Source organism: Microcebus murinus, chromosome 15 (assembly GCF_040939455.1).
Source record: "Microcebus murinus isolate Inina chromosome 15, M.murinus_Inina_mat1.0, whole genome shotgun sequence".
Classification (NCBI taxonomy): Eukaryota; Metazoa; Chordata; class Mammalia; order Primates; family Cheirogaleidae; genus Microcebus; species Microcebus murinus.
Window position 1 is genome coordinate 44,501,614 of NC_134118.1, and position 17,191 is coordinate 44,518,804.

Sequence of the window (17,191 nt, forward strand, 5' to 3'; positions counted from 1 at the left end):
CTATAGCCGCTTTTATCTTGTCTGAGCTTCATGCCTTCCAGTTTGATCTAAAATATGCACGCCGGCTCTACATGAGTCCGTAGAGCACACGGTTTCAAGTTTACAAAATTAACTAAGACCTGCAGAAACTGTGATGCAAAAAGGAAAACCTAAAACTAAATATCAGCTATCACTGCTTCTTAAATTCATTAGTAATGTCCACTCACAGAGAGTTCTCAGTGGCCTTGCTTTACGGGGATAAAGACGCCATGAGGGGAAGCTGTTAAGGCAAAGTGGTAAATATGGGGCTAAATAAACTGTTCCTGTTCTGACAGTTTTAAAAGTATTAATACTTTTTCTAGAGTGCTTAGCATAATGTTTGAATATAATTACACTCAACAAATGGAGGCTGCTTCTGTGATCTGAGCACCATGATTATGAACTTTGAATTATCTAACCAGCCCTATTGTGAGACCCTGGACATAGACCAATGCAAGCAAGAGCATAGCCTGGGTCCAGTTATTGTTATTGATTCCTATTATTATGACCATTTTTAGTTTTATATTCTTGGGGACTCTTACACTCCCCCAAATAAGAGTTTTTTGGCAGAAACCTTATTCCTGGTAACAACACTTAAAAAAGAAGCCAAAAAATAACTTTACATTAAGATCTTTGTTTATACTAAAGATAATCGTTTATGTCATTAAATGAAACATTGCATTATTTATTTATCAAGCATCTTATATATGCCAGTCATTATTCCAAATTCTGGAAATAAAATTATTTTAAAATGTACTTGTTTTCTTCTCCTTATGAAGCTTACAATCCAGTGGGCATTGTAAGCTCTTTATTAATGAATCACACAAGTAAATAAATCCTGTGCCACAAAGGAGAAGTACTAGATGCTATGAGAGAAAATAATGGATAATTGGACCAAGTCAAAAAGGTCAAGAAAGGCTTTTATCTCAGTGTGAAGAACTTGCATATGACTTACTCCTCTGGTTCACAGCTGATGCAAACTGACAGGCACAGAGCCTGTATTATATGTCTAAAAACATTAATCAAATAGTGTCTCTCAGAAAAAAGAGGGTCCACCACAAATACAAATTTTACCTTTTACTTTTGAAGTCATTAAATCATCAGACATATTTAGAGTTGAAGATCTGAGGAGGAGTGGTGGTCAATAAATTATGTTTTCCTTTCTCCTTCATGTTTTAGAAGCAACTGACTAGTAGACATAGAGATCAGGCCAATGGAGGTCAGCATAAGAGCTTTATTTACTGATAAAAGCTTGATTGGGTGATATGACATACTTGATGCCAGATTGAGTTTCCTAACATCAACAGTTCATTGTAGAATTAACTTAACCTACCGAGTGAGACGGGCTTCCTGTCATGGAGCAGAGCTCACTATTAAAGGATCATCATAGGTAAGAAGCAAAAAAGAAAACAGTTTCTTCAGATTCAAAACAGAGTAGCCCGAATGAAGAAGCAGAGAGAAGAGCAGGAGTGTGCTCTATTGCAATTCTATTAGAAATAAGAGTCCTGAGAAATGGAAAGCCCCCCCACCCCACCCCCAGTCATGTTTCTTTTCTCCTCTTAACCCATTTAGATTTAGCAGGCAACCCTATGGCTCACCAGAGTTAAGTCTGGCCCCTGCGGTGGAAGAGATTGTTGTTTTCTAAGAAGTCCTGCTCTCTATTCATAAAGTTAAGAATAGCACTGGTCCTTTTTGCATCTGGTGGGAAGTTTAGTTTTTACTTCTACAGCTGTGTTGTCCAGTAGAGTAGCCTCAAGCCATACATGGCTATTTAAATTCAAATGAATTACAGTCAAATGAAATATAAATTCAGTTCTCTGGTCATGCTAGGCACACTTCGTAGCTAGTGGATACCAGAACAGAACAGATTGCATCATCACAGAACCAACTTTTGGACAGCACTACTCCAGAGGACACTGGAATAGGTTAGAATAGTATATTAATGGACTTTGGGACCTTGCTGTACTTTAAGCCAAAAATCCATTCTTTTATATCTTATCCCACAGTATGCCTAGTCACATATCCAATATGTTTCATCAGATATTATGCAATTGCAACACATGACAAAAATGCTCCAACAATACAATGCCAATATGTATATTTTTAATGTTATAAAACCCCTAACAAGGAGAAATTATATCCAAATATAAAACCAAAAGAAATTGAAATTCCAAACTTTCCTTCCCTTGATTTCTCATTCTGTTCAATTTTAGCTAGAGGGTTCCACTCAAAAGCTTGGGTAGAGCTGGGTCCTTCAGCGGATGTAGGGGCTGTCTATCCTTGCAACAGTGTAGTGAGGACCATATGTCCTGCCTGATAATTTTTTCCGGTCTCCTTTTTCACATTTTTCATGCCTTAAGTGACTTTTATCACTCTAGGGGTGGTGGAAATATTTTCTTCTGCCTCATGTTTTTCTAAGGAAGAATGACTTGCCTCTCATGTTCATTCCCCTGCTGTTCTCTCACGTTTGGGGATGGCTCAGGAGAGGATTAAACAATTTAATCTGCTTCTTAAGTTGGCTTCTTATTTTTTCTCTGATTCATGTAGCACAGGTGCTGTTTGTTGTATCTGGGTACCTTCTTTATTTTTTATTTCAGCCCAGGAGATTGTTTTTTCTAGCATATTCTTCTGAATTTTTTATTACAGTGGCTCCTGTAGTGAGAGATATAAAAATCATCCATTTCTGATCTACCAAAAGCATCTAATATTTATACAAATTTTATTTAGTTTCACCTCCCTGAATTGGGTAACATTATCTCAGAGGTATTTTGTCATCAAGACAACATCGAATGTAGGCCTAGACGAGCTCTAGCATTATCCTCCTTGGATTTTCTTTAGTGTGTCTCCTGAAATCCTTCCTCATTTTAGAGTCATAGCTCTACAAATGTCCTGAACATGTCCCTTCAGGGTAGTGGTGTGCTGGCAAACTGGATCTCTAGGAAACAAAACAAAAAGTCCTGATTTGAAGTGTTTGCCCATTTTCCTGGTAATACTTGCACCATGGATGATTTCAACTTCTAACAACATGTCTCCCAGTGCAGACTTGAAGGAGATGTGGCTCCCATGGACTGGATCAGCTGCTGCAGCACAGCAGTACTTCAGGGAACCAGCCTTCCCGTCCACGATTACAGAGCCTTGAAACTCACCCAGTCGCATCCTGAGTTTTTGACACCAATCTTTATATCTTTGCTCCTTAAACATTAGCCTAGTTTCTGAAATCCCTTTCTCAAGCCATCTGGATTTTCAAGGTATGATTTCACTATCACCCACTTTATGGACCCTGTAAGAGCACATACCATATCTCAGTAGCTTCTTGGGTCTATCTCCCTAAAGAGAAATCATTCTGATATGTTCTTAGTTCATAACCCTTTTCTTTTGGCCTTGATATTTTCGGCCTCAATCAGCCTTTCTAATGTGGAAACAACTAAAGCAAGGATGACAATTAGATTGTGTTTTTAGGAATAGGACCTGACTATAATAAATTCTCAAAAAAAAAACCAAACTACAATTTTAGGAGGTAATTTATGGTGTCCCCTAAAATCCTTCCTTTTAAAAAGAGCAGCCTTTCAGACATAGTCTGTCTTTTTCTTCCTAAGGTCCTAAGTCCCAACTGTACTCTTTGACCAATCATCATCCTGGGGTTCACTGAGTCTCTAGCTGGCTCCTTTCCTTTGATATTTTGAGGAAAAAATCATGTTTTTATTTGTTTTTACATTCCTTGAAAGGTAATCTGACAAGTCGTTTTTGGGGAGAACATTGTTCCTAAATAACTGTTTGTAGGCTTTTTTGAGGGCTTCCCTGTCATCATTATTTTGCCATGTTTTGAAAGATGGTTTTCCATGTTTTGAAAGATGGTTTTTACCAGGTGACAGTTTAGGGTATTCGATTGGTAGTATTTACTGCTGGTGCAAGAAGCTACTGGAAAGAGCAAAATTCCAAAGCTATATTATCGCCAAATTGATAAAGCTGGTTGCACTCTCAACAAATAAAAAAATGTAGTTTTCCCCTTACAATGATATCTTTGTCTCCCTTTATTGGCTGTGCTTATAGTTTTGATCCTCAAAATGTTTTATTTATTCCTGGGCGTATAGACAGGGATTTTGTAAACAAGCATCAGGATTGTTGTAGGCTATCGACTTTTTCTATTTTAATTTAAAATGATTTCTCAGCTAATACCCACATGTTGCTGCCATATGTCTCTTTCTCTAGTATTTAACTATTTCTTTTGTTTCCTCCCTCTCATGAGGACACTAAAGGTAATGTTATTGTGATGATTATTACTGTGCAGCTCACCCACAGTCATCTCTTTTACTGCTTCCTGTGTATACAGAATGGAATACATCCTCCTTTCTTGAGAAGCTGCTTGTTCTAGGAAATAGATCTCAATCCTTTTGAAACTTTCCATTGCTAAATCATATGCCTATCAATGTATGCTTGGTTAATTAAAACCACTGTCTTTATGTTTTCATCTGAAATGTGATTTAGTAGTTTTACCTTAGATACAGTAGAATTAGTCATCTGTTTCTTTCCCAAAGCTCATGAAAGCAAATCATCTGAAAGTCTTTTAGAAATGCAGCATACCCCAATTGTACTCTCTGAAAATCTAGTCCCCAAGTAATATTGATGTGCAACATGCGTAGAAACTACTAATTTAATATATAAATTTGTTTTACTTTTTCATTCATTCACTCAATAAACATTTTCATCTTTTACTATATACAAGAAGATAAGATAGCATGAAGAGTCCCGCCCCCCCAAAAAAAGTAGATTTGAGCTGGGTGCAGTGGTGTACACCTGTAGTCTCAGCTACTCAGGAGGCTGAGGTGGGAGGATCACTTGAGCCCAGGAGTTCGAGGCCAGCCTGAGCAGCATAGTGAGACCTCAGCTCAAAAAAAGAATGTAGATTTGTATAATAAACACATAAAAAGCCACCATAATATGCATAATGAGGGAATCCCAAGGGGGGAGAACATTCTTCCTGACTTATGGAAGGAGCCTCTGGTGTTAGTAAAGTTCCAGCAGGTAGCAACCTGATAAAATCTGTCTCCAGAAAGAGGAAATCTGCAGAGGCCACAAAACAAGACAAAATGCATGTAGAGAACTAGTAAAGTAGAGGACTGGGGAGGAGAATATTTTAAATATCCTGAATGTATTTTTGAGGAGTATTTTAATCTTTTATTATGTGATTATGAAAATAACACCCTCAGAAATTCCCTTTTCTGACCTTTGCCCCAAAGATATTTTTGCTATTGCTCATTTAGAATGACTTTCCTCCTGGTCCTCTATTGTCTATGCTCCATGAAGCAATTGCTGCCTCTAATCACATTTTCCTGATTATCCTCTTGGCTTCAACTATTTCAGATGCCAATTTTACCAAAGCTCTTATTCATCACCAAGTCATTCGCTTGGCCCTCCTCATTATTTATTTGTCTAGCTTCGGCATAGACAAATGCATGCTACCTGCCTAGGACCAGTTGAGCCTCATACAATCTTTAACTCTAGTGGCTGTGATGGAGATGAGCAACTGTCCATCAGAAAGCCTTGTTCCCTTCCCAGGGGTAAAGTTATGGCTTCCCAGTCCCCCTACACCCAGCTGAGTCATGAGACACCTCCAGACCCGGTCCATAAAGTGCTGTCTCTCTCTTTCCTAGTCTCTGTGCCAGATGTCCATTTTCAGGGTGACCAAGAGACCTTCCTGCAATATGAGGATGTCTCCCTCTGTCTGGGTTCCTGAAGGACTTCATTAAGCAGAGTTCTCTCCCCACCCTCCTGTCTACGTCAGCCAAAATTTAGAACAATGAGCTAATAACTTAAATCTCAGTGACGAGATTTCACAGTTAGCTATTGCAAAAAACTAGTATTTTCATAACATAGAAGAACCCAATGAATATTTTTGAATGAGTGAATCAAGAGAAATCATTTTCAGCTAGTATTTAATATAAATACAGGTTTTACCCTCATTTATGCCTATGTGATTTTTCTCTCTTTTTTTTTAAGGTGGGGCAACTCTGGTCTGTAAGCGTAGGATATATAGATCTGTTGTTGATTTCCAAGAACAGAAAAAATAAATATCTGTAATGTCAATCAGAAGGATAACTAATGATGGTGTACTTTTGATGTCAACCCCACTAATACTTTCCCTGTTCGTTGGTTAAAAGAAAATCTTAAATACAAGTGGAATGACATTGATCAACAGTTGTATTAGTTTTACTTCTTCATATAAAATAATGACTTAAGGGATCTGATACTCTATTAGAAATGAAGTCATCAAATGTTAAAGGTCTAAATTACATGTATTATCTAAATAATCAGAGGGACTTTGATTTTATAGGTCATAACATTTAATAGCAGAACCAGGACTGAAAATTGGTATTGTCAGATTTCCAGTTTGGGGCAGTTTTCACGATTTCATTTTGTCTAGCTACTTTGAGAAAAAATTTAAAAGTAGAAACAATTTTCTCCCCAAAACACAAATGTCTGTGTTTTGTATTAGATTCCAAATTTCTTTTTAAACTATGGCCCAGTGTAACTTTCTTTGTTTCTGATGGGAGTCAAAGAAATGATGAGTTTGTGATCTGAAGAGATAGAATAGACAGTGCTCTGATTTAGCAATTCACATCCCTCCTTTGGAGCAACAAGTTACCTCTGGAAATCATAGACCGATGTAGAATCAAAGGAGCCAGTGTGTGAAGTAGATATAAAGGCCTTTTGAGTTGGAGAGCTACACAATGATTCTGAGGCACTGATACTGGGTATCTAAAATGGGAGCTTAAAGAATACTCAGATGTTGGCGATACAATCAGGGAAAAAAAGAACGTTTCAGGAATATATATTTTGACTCAGTATTAAAGAAGAACTTTTTAACAGTATATCAAGAGATAGACTGTGTCATATTCTTCCTGAGACAGTGACTTACTGAGCGCAGTATCACTGAAGATGACAACTTGTTCAGGATATGGGGTAAAGGTGATTCAAATGGCAGATGGGTGGTTGAACACAATGACATTTTTTTCCAGTGATCTTTGCAGGACTTTTCTAGCTTGAGATTCTGATAGATGCATGTTTTTGTTTTTTTTATTTGATGCTATAAGCTACCTTAATTTGTCAGATTTTTCTCCTTTTTCCTCATAAATGTATTCTTTCTTCTTTAATGAGTAATGCATACTTTTTCAAAGAAGTTGAGAATTCCTAAAAAGTTAAACAAAGTAAAAATTTCACTGTTGTTTTGCCATCTGTACAATCAGGTTTCTTAGCTGCAAAAATAGAATACGCTCTAGCTAGTTTAAAGAGAAAAGGAATTTATTTGAAAATATTTAGCAAGGTGGACTTAGCCAGTAGGCATAGTAGGTACAATGCCAAGGCCCACTATGGTTTAAAATCTGGAAAAAAATAATAATTTTTAGGTTAAAAAATTTGTATTATGCATTGTATATCTATCTTTATATTAATGCAGTCATAGAGTATGATTATATATAGATACCACTGTGTGTGTGTGTGTGTGTGTGTGTGTGTGCGAGCGTGTGCATGGGCTATAGAGAAAGGGGCTGTTGAAAGCAAAGGTACCTAGGTGCACTAAAAATCTTAAAGAGCAAAGGCTTAGGCTTGGAGGCCCCCTCTCAGCAGCTCCAATTTCAACCAAATACCCAGGAGCACTGCTGTAGGAAAAACTTGTTGCTGCTGCTGCTAGCACATGTATTTCTACCCACACTGTTGATGCTGGGCCTGAGGGCAGAGTCTCTGTCCCCACTGCTTCTGAGAGCTGCAGAGAGAGGTCTTAGCTTTCTGCATGGACCGCCAGATAGATTCTGTGTTTCTGAGCTGAAGCCTTGTACAATGGCATCAGAAAAGCACAGGCCACATACTTGTACCTTATGTGTAAGGAAGACTGAGATTTCTGGCATCTATCTTGGTGATGTGTGAACTTGTGAAGTGGGACATTTCCCGGACATAAAAGAGATATTCCAAAGGTTTCCACCATACAAATACAGCTACTGCCAACTCATGCATACGTCATCATCCAGATTTTCTAGTGTGCATAGGTTTTGTTTTTGTTGAATAGTTTTTAAAAAGCTATAACTACAGCTACTGAATATTTACTAGGCAACAGGTACTATTAAGTCTGAATTATCTAATTTGATTATTAATTTAAAGTAACAGTATTTTAGGATAGGCAGTATTGTTACTACTTTTCTAGTTTATAAATGAGAAAACAGGCGTAAGGAGGCTGAATCACTTGTTCATTGAGATAAAGTTAAAGAGTAGTGAAGATGGGATTTTATGTGAAGTTTTACCTGCTACACTGCACCATAGTCATAAATGAGATATACAACTTTAAATACTGCTTTTTAACATTTGACATTTTGATATAAGCCATTTTAAATGTGAATTTTAAACTCTTTGGGAACATCTGTTTTTAATAGTGACCTAATATTCTATCAAATTTGTATAATACAATTTATTCAAAGATTTGTTCTTGAATATTTAGGATGTTTGTATTTTTTTCACTGAAGTCATATGGTAGTAATTCTTTCTGTACACAACTCCTTTCTGTATTTAAGATACTTCCCCAGACTAGAAACTCAGAATTAGAATTACTAGATCAAAGGGTATGAAAACATTTTTGAGAAGCTAATGCCACACTTTGTTTATTTTAATGATGAAGAAATGAGCTCATTAATTCATCTATTCAACATTTTACACATATATTGCATGTTTCCCACGTGCTGGCTATGGTACCTGTAATACTATGATGAATATTTAGTAGTCATTTGCCTAAAGAATGTTATGGTTTAGTGGGTGTTAAAATAGGATGTGTCTGAAACGAGCGTCTTGTGCTAACTACATATGGTGAGAACACTTCTTAGATTTTCTGGGACAGGATAGGAACACTTTTAGAGAGTTCTTAGAAAATACTCTTGGGGGTGTAGGAAAGTAGCATTCAAAGCTATCCCAAAATAGCATCAAGTATGGACATTATTTTTTTCTTTGCCAATTTGTTAGATGAAATATTATTGACCATTGTTTCTAATGGTTATTTCCTTGAGTATCAATGAAGTTGAACATTTTTCCATATGTTTGTTAATGAGTTGTGTCTTATGAAGTATCCTTGGAATGTTTCTCATTTGGCATTTAGTATTTGTATAAAATAGAATTTGATGTATTGCAAATAATTTCATGTCTGATTTTATTATTATTATTTTTTAACCTAGGGAAGTATTTTACACAGTCAAATCTACCTGGCACTTTCTTTGTAATTTCTTCTATCACTTCTAAGCTTCAGAAGTAGAACTGACCTCTTCAAAAAGTGTTTAAATAATAAATTTCGTTTTTTATGTTGCATTTTTTTGCATTTACTTCCATAATACATTTGGAATTTATATCTATATCCAATAAGACATATTTGATCTTATTCCAAAAAGCTAGGTAATTTTCTCAACAATTATCAAATAATTTTTTTTATTAATTTGTGGTACTTGTTTTATTATACATTGAATTTAGTTTCTTTTCCATATGTATCCATAGAGTCCTATGCTCATTTATATCAATTTCTATTATAATTAAAATGCCTGTTAACTTCTAGGGGCAGGAATTATATTGTCCCTTTAATAACTAGCACAGTGCTTGGCATATGACAGGCATTATATGTTTGTTGAATTAATGAATGCATAAAATTGGATGCTTCTGGGATTTCCATATTTTCCTACTAGTATGTACATCAACTTCTGAGCCATTTTTGCTCTGTGTTAAATTTTGGGTCACAATAATATATTTTATCATTAAATGAAATATCTCATTAATATTAATATTCAGAATTTTCTTTGTGATCCACAACTATTTTTTCAAATGAACTTCATAAAATTTTAATAGGCTCTACAATTGCTCCCATGAGAATTTTCATTGAAATTACACTAAAAATATAAGTTGGAAAGAATTAATGATTACATTGTAAATCCTTTCCCACTTACACATATGTTATAGTCTCTTATTTCTCTTTATAGATATTTATAATATTTTACATGGTTATTTATAATTACTTTATTGATTTTGTTATGGTTACACTGATGGATTATTATTGCTGCTATTAGGAGTTACGTTCGTTCATTTTGAAAATTTTATTTTCTATTGTTATTATACAGAAAAGTTATTGCTGCAAATTTACCTTGCATCGTAGGACTTTGCTTGGATTCTTTTATTAATTCTAATAGAAACTTTTTAATAGTTGCCCAGGTTACCTGAAGAATATTCAGAATAATACCATTGTCAGCTAAATTCTACTATACTTTGCCTTTACCATAAAGGATGAGAATTGGGCAACAAAAGTAAGATTTTTAAAGCCTGCTTTTAGAGATCATATTGAATTTTTATATCTGTCTTAGAAACAGTTTCTTATAATAGAAAGTAACTATATGTAAAGAATACATGAGGCAGGTATTTAAGTGCTGGACCGTTTAGGGGACAAAAGTGTGGATTTTTCAGAACACATGAGGACCACCATATTGCATAATTCCCTGACTTACTATGCTTTCTCCCTGTTCTTTTCTAAACTACACCCCATTCAGCTCCTGCCTTTGGCTTAATATCCCCAAACCTCTCACTGATGGGGTCCCCTGGGCTGTGTGGGGTCATCACAAGGCATCTCAAGCCCAGCTTTCTTCCATGGGCAACATGGAAAAGGCAAATAGTCAGCTTTGACTTTAGCTATAACCTCATCATACCAGGACTCTAGGGTAGGAGCAGAGACAGGATGTGATGAAAGCCCTATTCAGGGCCACAGAGGGATGGGTACAGCAAACAAGCAAAAGCAGCACTGACCTATACAGCATAAGGTGGAAGCCTAATTGGGTCCACTCCAGTTTTTTTTTTTTTTTTTTTTTTTTTTTTAGAATGTTCCACATTGTAACCCTAATCAACAATGTTTAATTCAGTTTAAGATCCAGAAGTTGTTTAAAATAGAATCTTGTATTTTCTACTTGAAGAAAACCTTAAGGACCATATCTTATTTGGTCATTTATTGTGAAGGTAATGACAAGTGTTAAATAAGGCTTTTTGTTTGCCTTAACTCCGTGGGGTGTGTATTTACGGTGACCATACACCTCAGTGGGTTTGAGCAAATATTGGCTCTTACTACATGATGGGAGCTGACAAGTAATGAATAACACTGTAATGGGGACAAAACAAGTCTGAAAGACTCAGGCTCAAATAACACAATTGATCTTTCTGCATCATAAATTTTGTCCTTTGAACTTGCACAATTATCCAGTTTATATTTGATGTATTCAGTCTTCACTATATGAAGTGTTGCCCTTTCTCAGTACGTTTTACTGAGTGGTTTAAAAAAAAAAAATGATTCTAGGGCTAGTTTAGAGACCTGGGACCATGTGAGACTATGTTGACCTCTGCACATTCACACTGTATTTTCAGGGTAGATTCATCACCTTTGCAGATGTAATGACACCTCAAAATATCAAGAGGAAATGTGCAATCTGTTCTGGTGATAAGAACAGGACACTGCCATCTGCTGTATGCACATCAGAGCATAATGCTTGGGTGGATTTGAAAAAAAAGATAAAAGATAAATTACAATTTTGTTCAAGTGTTAGACTAAAGCTACTATCCCAGATACCTAATGATCATGGCTAATTAGTAGACCAGGGTGTGTTTTGCAAAATCCACCTGAATAAAAGCTTAATACAGCAAACATGACTTTACTATATAACTGGTATTTTTCTGTTTTGTGTTTGGCAATCAGTAGATAGTTTGCATTGTCTTTATTTGTAGCTAAGTGATTAGTTTCATGCTTTCTCGTATAAAAGTTCCTTTTCTAACATTTATCTGAAAAGCAACTCTGAATCTATCAGAGTCAAAAAGTAAAAAAAAAATCTTAAGAAAAATTGGGATAAGATATTTTATTTTCCCCAGATTATATGAAGCCTGGTGTGATTTAAAGTTTACTTTTTGTAGTTTCATCATCTTATATTATAAACAATATATGATGAAGAGCAATTTATGATAATGTGAAGGAGAAAATCTTATGTCACATCTGTATTATTGACATTACCAGAGGAAATTTTGTTTTGAATAAGATACAGTAGTTAAAGAACTTTAGCCCAATAAATTACTATTCTTCTTTTGACAGATAAAATGAAATCTTGGTAATTGACAGTAAACTTAGCAATTTGAAAATTATCATTCCTGAAAATGAAATAGGAAAAAGGATTAGGTGGCATTTTTGATACACTTATTGTATAACATATAATAACAAATGTTTGGATAAACAACATGGCATAGTGGTAAAATGCCCAAACTCTGGAACCTGACCATTGGATTCAAATTCAAATATCGACACTTAAACTATTAATAGCTGTGGGACTCTGACTGAGTTACCTCACCTGTCTTTGCCAAATGCTCTATCTATACAATGTGTATGATAGTAGTACCACTTCACAGGGTGGTTGTTTCAGGGGTCCCTATGACTATTCTCAGGCTCAAATGATTCACTAGAAGAACTCACAAGACTTGGAAAAGTTGTATAATCAGAGTCATGAGTGAAAGGATATGTATTAAAGCTCGTGAGGCAAAATCACAAGAATAAACTTCCAGGTATCTCCTTCCCACTGGAGTCACAGGGGGATAAGCTTAAAGCTTCCAGCAACAAATGTCTGACATGTGTGAAGTATGGTAAACCAGGGAAGCTTAGCCAACTTTGATCTCTAGAGTCTTACTGGCTGTCAGTCACAAGAGCATGTAGCCCTAGATGATGTACCTCAGTTTCCCACACTCTAGACTTTCCTTCCTTCAAGCAAAAATGCATGTTCACCCTAAATCACAGTTTTAGAATAAATTTATCTGATCAAACTAGAACTACATAGCCCAAGGCCTCATGTATACAAAAACACTCTTATGAGTTAACCCTTTCTTGCCCAGTGGTTATGAGAAATAAATGAATTAATCCATGTCATTTAGAATAGTGCTTAGGGTAGACTAGTGCGTGGCACATATAAGCAGTAAATAAAGAGCAGCTATAATTTCTTCTAGTGGATTCTACAAGTTGAATAAAGCTGATTAATTTGCAATAGAAATAAGAAATAGCTATGGCCAATGAATCTTATACTGATGATAAGTCCCTAAGTTGGTAATCACTGGCTTTATAAGCATGTTAAATATTTGAACTATGGGCACTTTAGTGAAAAAGTTTCCAGTGAAACATTATGTCCTAATATTTTGTGCTTTGGTCCTTTGCAGAGCCCTGAAACCACAAAAACAATAATCAAGGGGAAGAACGGTTGAGGAACACAACATAAATCAGGTACAAGAGTCATTCTCAGTGTATAATATTCATTTGTACTGATGATTAATTAAAGCTTACTAACAAAATATTTTGTGATAATGCCAGTTTGGTGTCTTCAAATATGTCTGACTGCATGTTATAGGTGGCTGGCCACATCCTAAAGAGAAATTAATTTCTATGTGTACATTAAACTAATTTTGAGGATTTTAGTTAGCCTATACCTAGACAGAAATGTAAAGAAATCAACAAAGTACTATTTCCTACTATTAAATCAATACATATTCATTAAGGCCTGTTATATGGGCAACGCTTATCTATAAGGCAATTTTACAGAAGTGGGCAAAGCAGACGTGTTGCTTTCATGGCACTTACGGTCCAATAGAGGAGATGTAAAATAAATGAGCAGATACCGTATATGAGCACAGACTTTGATAAATGCTATGAAGAAAAATTAGCAGAGTTCTATGGGAGAAAATATTGGACTGCAAGGGAATCTACTATGGATTGGATAAACAGAGAGTATTTCTCTGAAAAATGACATTTAAATAAGACTCGAAGTGTAAGGATAGAATCCCAAGCAGATGGAACAACACTGAATAAAGAAAGTAATTGAAGCAAAAAAAGTAAGCAAAAAAATAATTAAAGGAAGGATGGTGTGGTTATAGCTAAGGCACAGAGGTGAAGCAAGACGTAGATGAAACTGGGTTGAATATAGGATGAAAATGGATATGAGAACCGGCCCAGTCCCATGGGGCTCTAATGTTCATGGCAAGGTGACTTTGGACCTGTTCTGCCTGGCCACTTTCTGCCCTTGCCATTTCTGTGATGTCCTTTGGTCTGACCCCACCCATCCTACTGCATCTCCTGACAAAGTACAGTGTAAATGGGTTATTACTGTGCAGAAACGTTCTCTATAAGTTCATTCCTCTGAATACCAGTTCCATGATATGTTCTGCATAAAATTGTTTGAGGTTAAGAAATTTTCAAAATATCTGAAGATTGCAATACTCTCAGGACCTTTAAGTGCACATCTTAACATATTATAGGTTTGAGAAGTTCTACAGTAAAAAAGCAAAACCAAACCAAACCTATACACACACAAACACATATGTGTGTGTACCTTTATTTAACTTAATATTTCCCCAAGCTATTTCCAGGATTATATTGGGAAATGTTTCAAAAGTTTCTCTCTTAGAAATATGCATTTTAAGATGTTTCTTTTACCCCTGAGACTGGGCTGCTTTTAGTAACTTGACCTATTTTATGGCTATGCACATTAAACTATATTAGATAATTTTCTAGAATCTAGATAATTTAAGCCAGAAAAAAAAAAAAAAAAGAAAATCTGTTTGCTTCAGTGGTTTAGTTTTTTCTAGCAGCAGGTTTTTCTTGACCTGAATTATATGGTTAATTGCTTCAAATCCTGATTATACTTTACATGTGAAAATATAGCCTTAGGTACCAATAAGGAAAACTGGAGTAACAGCTCATTAAATAATTTTCAGTATCAGCATATTAGTAATATTGATTCTCTTAGTCAAACAGAAAAACCACAAAAAAATACTGTTTGCTCCTCAGCTAATCTGAATCATATTCCTTTCCATTAAAAATGCTTATTCTCTCTTGGGCCGGGCGTGGTGGCTCACGCCTGTAATCCTAGCACTTTGGGAGGCCGAGACGGGTGGATTGCTCAAGGTCAGGAGTTTGAAACCAGCCTGAGCGAGACCCTGTCTCTACCAAAAATAGAAATAAATTAATTGACCAACTAAAAAAATATATACAAAAAATTAGCGGGGCATGGTGGCGCATGCCTGTAGTCCCAGCTACTCGGGAGGCTGAGGCAGTAGGATCGCTGAGCCCTGGAGATTGAGGTTGCTGTGAGCCAGGCTGACGCCACGGCACTCACTCTAGCCTGGGCAACAAAGTGAGACTCTGTCTCAAAAAAAAAAAAAAAAAAATGCTTATTCTCCTTGACTTGTAAAATTTTCATAATTTAAGCTCCTAAAAAAGCCTTAAAGTGAGGGAAATGACTAGGGGATAGTGCATACTTCCAAGAGTGATTTGATCTGCTATAAAATGTGGGGATTTTGTATTTGCAGCAATAAAAGCTCAAGGTCCCAGAGTATTAGAGTTGACCTATGTTTATTCCAGAGGAGAGGTTTCAGCATACATATTAGAAAGGGCATTGACTTTTCTAGATATATTCAGCATCTTGCAAATAAGTTGGCTGTTACTAAAAAAGAAGAAAAAAAAAATCACAAAAAAATATTTCCTAGGATTTCATAACTTAGAGACAAAAAGCCTTGTTTCATACTCAGAAAGATAAGACAGCTGCTTTTTAATTACTACTCTTACCATTTGCTTTCTGCAAGAGATGTGTCTTAAACTTGGAATTTAATTAGAAATCTTAATTGAAAATGGATTTTTAAAAAAGGAAAAGAAAGAAAAAAGATCAACATGGAAGCATAAAAGTAGGGAGGAAAACAGAAATGATAATATTCCAGCCAGATCGAATTATCACCCATCTGAAAATGACTTGGCCTCTTGGGAATATGTTATCTGGCACCAAAGTGAACTTTACTGTTTCTTCTTTCAAGAGGAATTTTCCCCACCAAATGAGGAGTCTTTTAATCTGTATAAATGGTAATTTTCAGAGGTTATATTTTTCTCAGTATAAAACAATGGTTTTGAAGTTTTGAAGCTTGGATTCAATCCCAACTCCCTCACCTGTTCCCTGTGTGACCGTGGACAAATTTTGAAACTATTTTTTAATCTCAGTTTACCCATCTCTAAAATGACATTTCAAATACCATTTTTCAACCTGGTTTCTATCTTGTTTTTTTCTTGACCTACACAGCAACTGGTATGTAATAGCAAGTCTAGAAATTATATTAAGTTCTAGAAAGAAAGGAAAGAGAATGAAGTGAAAAAGGAAAGGCTAACTTTGAAAATATATAATATCTAGTGCAGAATATTGCAAATAAAAAACATTGAGAATGTGCTTATTGAGTCTGCACACTGGAGGCAAAGACTCAAAAGCAGATTCATTAATCAGTCCTTTTATGCAAACTGTTCTTTCTTATAGATGTTCTGGATTCTGCTATCCAGATTGTAAGCTCCACAAAGAAGCATAGTAACATATTACATATTATTTCTGAATTACTTACAGCACTTTGTGTGCTGCTAAGCATGATAGATGCTCATTTAATCTTTGATTGAGTGAGTAAAGCTATGAACGGTGTCAGGAAGCAAACTGTTTCCAAACTGTTCATTCTCTGGCTTACAAACACCACATCTAACATTCAGAGCAAGAGTAGTTACCCCTCCCTGTGAATTATTTCATTCAATGATAATACATCCATATCCTGCTGCTTCTCTGTGAGCTGATCCCATCAGATTAGCAAATTTGCTATTATTTGTATATGTTCCACATTCTTAGCTTTCTGTCTTTGTTTGCAGTTTCAGTATTCTACACTGTCAGTACTGTCGTCTCTAATGGCTTTCTCATTCCTCCTCTCCATCTCACTCTTTTCTTCCTCTCCCTTTCTTTTATCTACCCCCACATTTTAAATCTACAAACCTCCTAAATTCATATGACATATCATCTCCTCCATGAAGCTGTCCTAGGTATCCTCGTTATTTCCTGAGAAAATTATCTTACCACCTTTGATTTTTGTTTTGTTTTGTTTTGTTTGTTTGTTTGTTTGTTTTCAGGCACTGTCCTTGGCTTGCTATCTGAGGCAACTGTGCCGTAACAGAGCCAGAAAGTTAAACCACATCATATGTTAAGGGCTCTTTCCTTCTATCCTCAGCTCCATCCTGTTACCATTTACCAAAAAACCCCACCGAAGGAGTGGGCCTCTGGCAAAGCTTGCTTCCACGCTG

General features: G+C 35.8%; 1 protein-coding gene across 9 annotated transcripts in view; it reads left to right on the forward strand.

Annotated features, from left to right (window-relative positions):
- Positions 1-17,191, forward strand: part of INPP4B (inositol polyphosphate-4-phosphatase type II B) — a 687,065-nt gene that overhangs the window by 306,449 nt on the left and 363,425 nt on the right. For all 9 annotated transcript variants that reach the window (XM_076010603.1, XM_076010604.1, XM_076010602.1 and 6 more), the window contains one exon: positions 13,261-13,324. The gene's annotated coding sequence lies outside the window, so the exon portion shown is untranslated. The remainder of the gene's footprint in view (positions 1-13,260; positions 13,325-17,191) is intronic.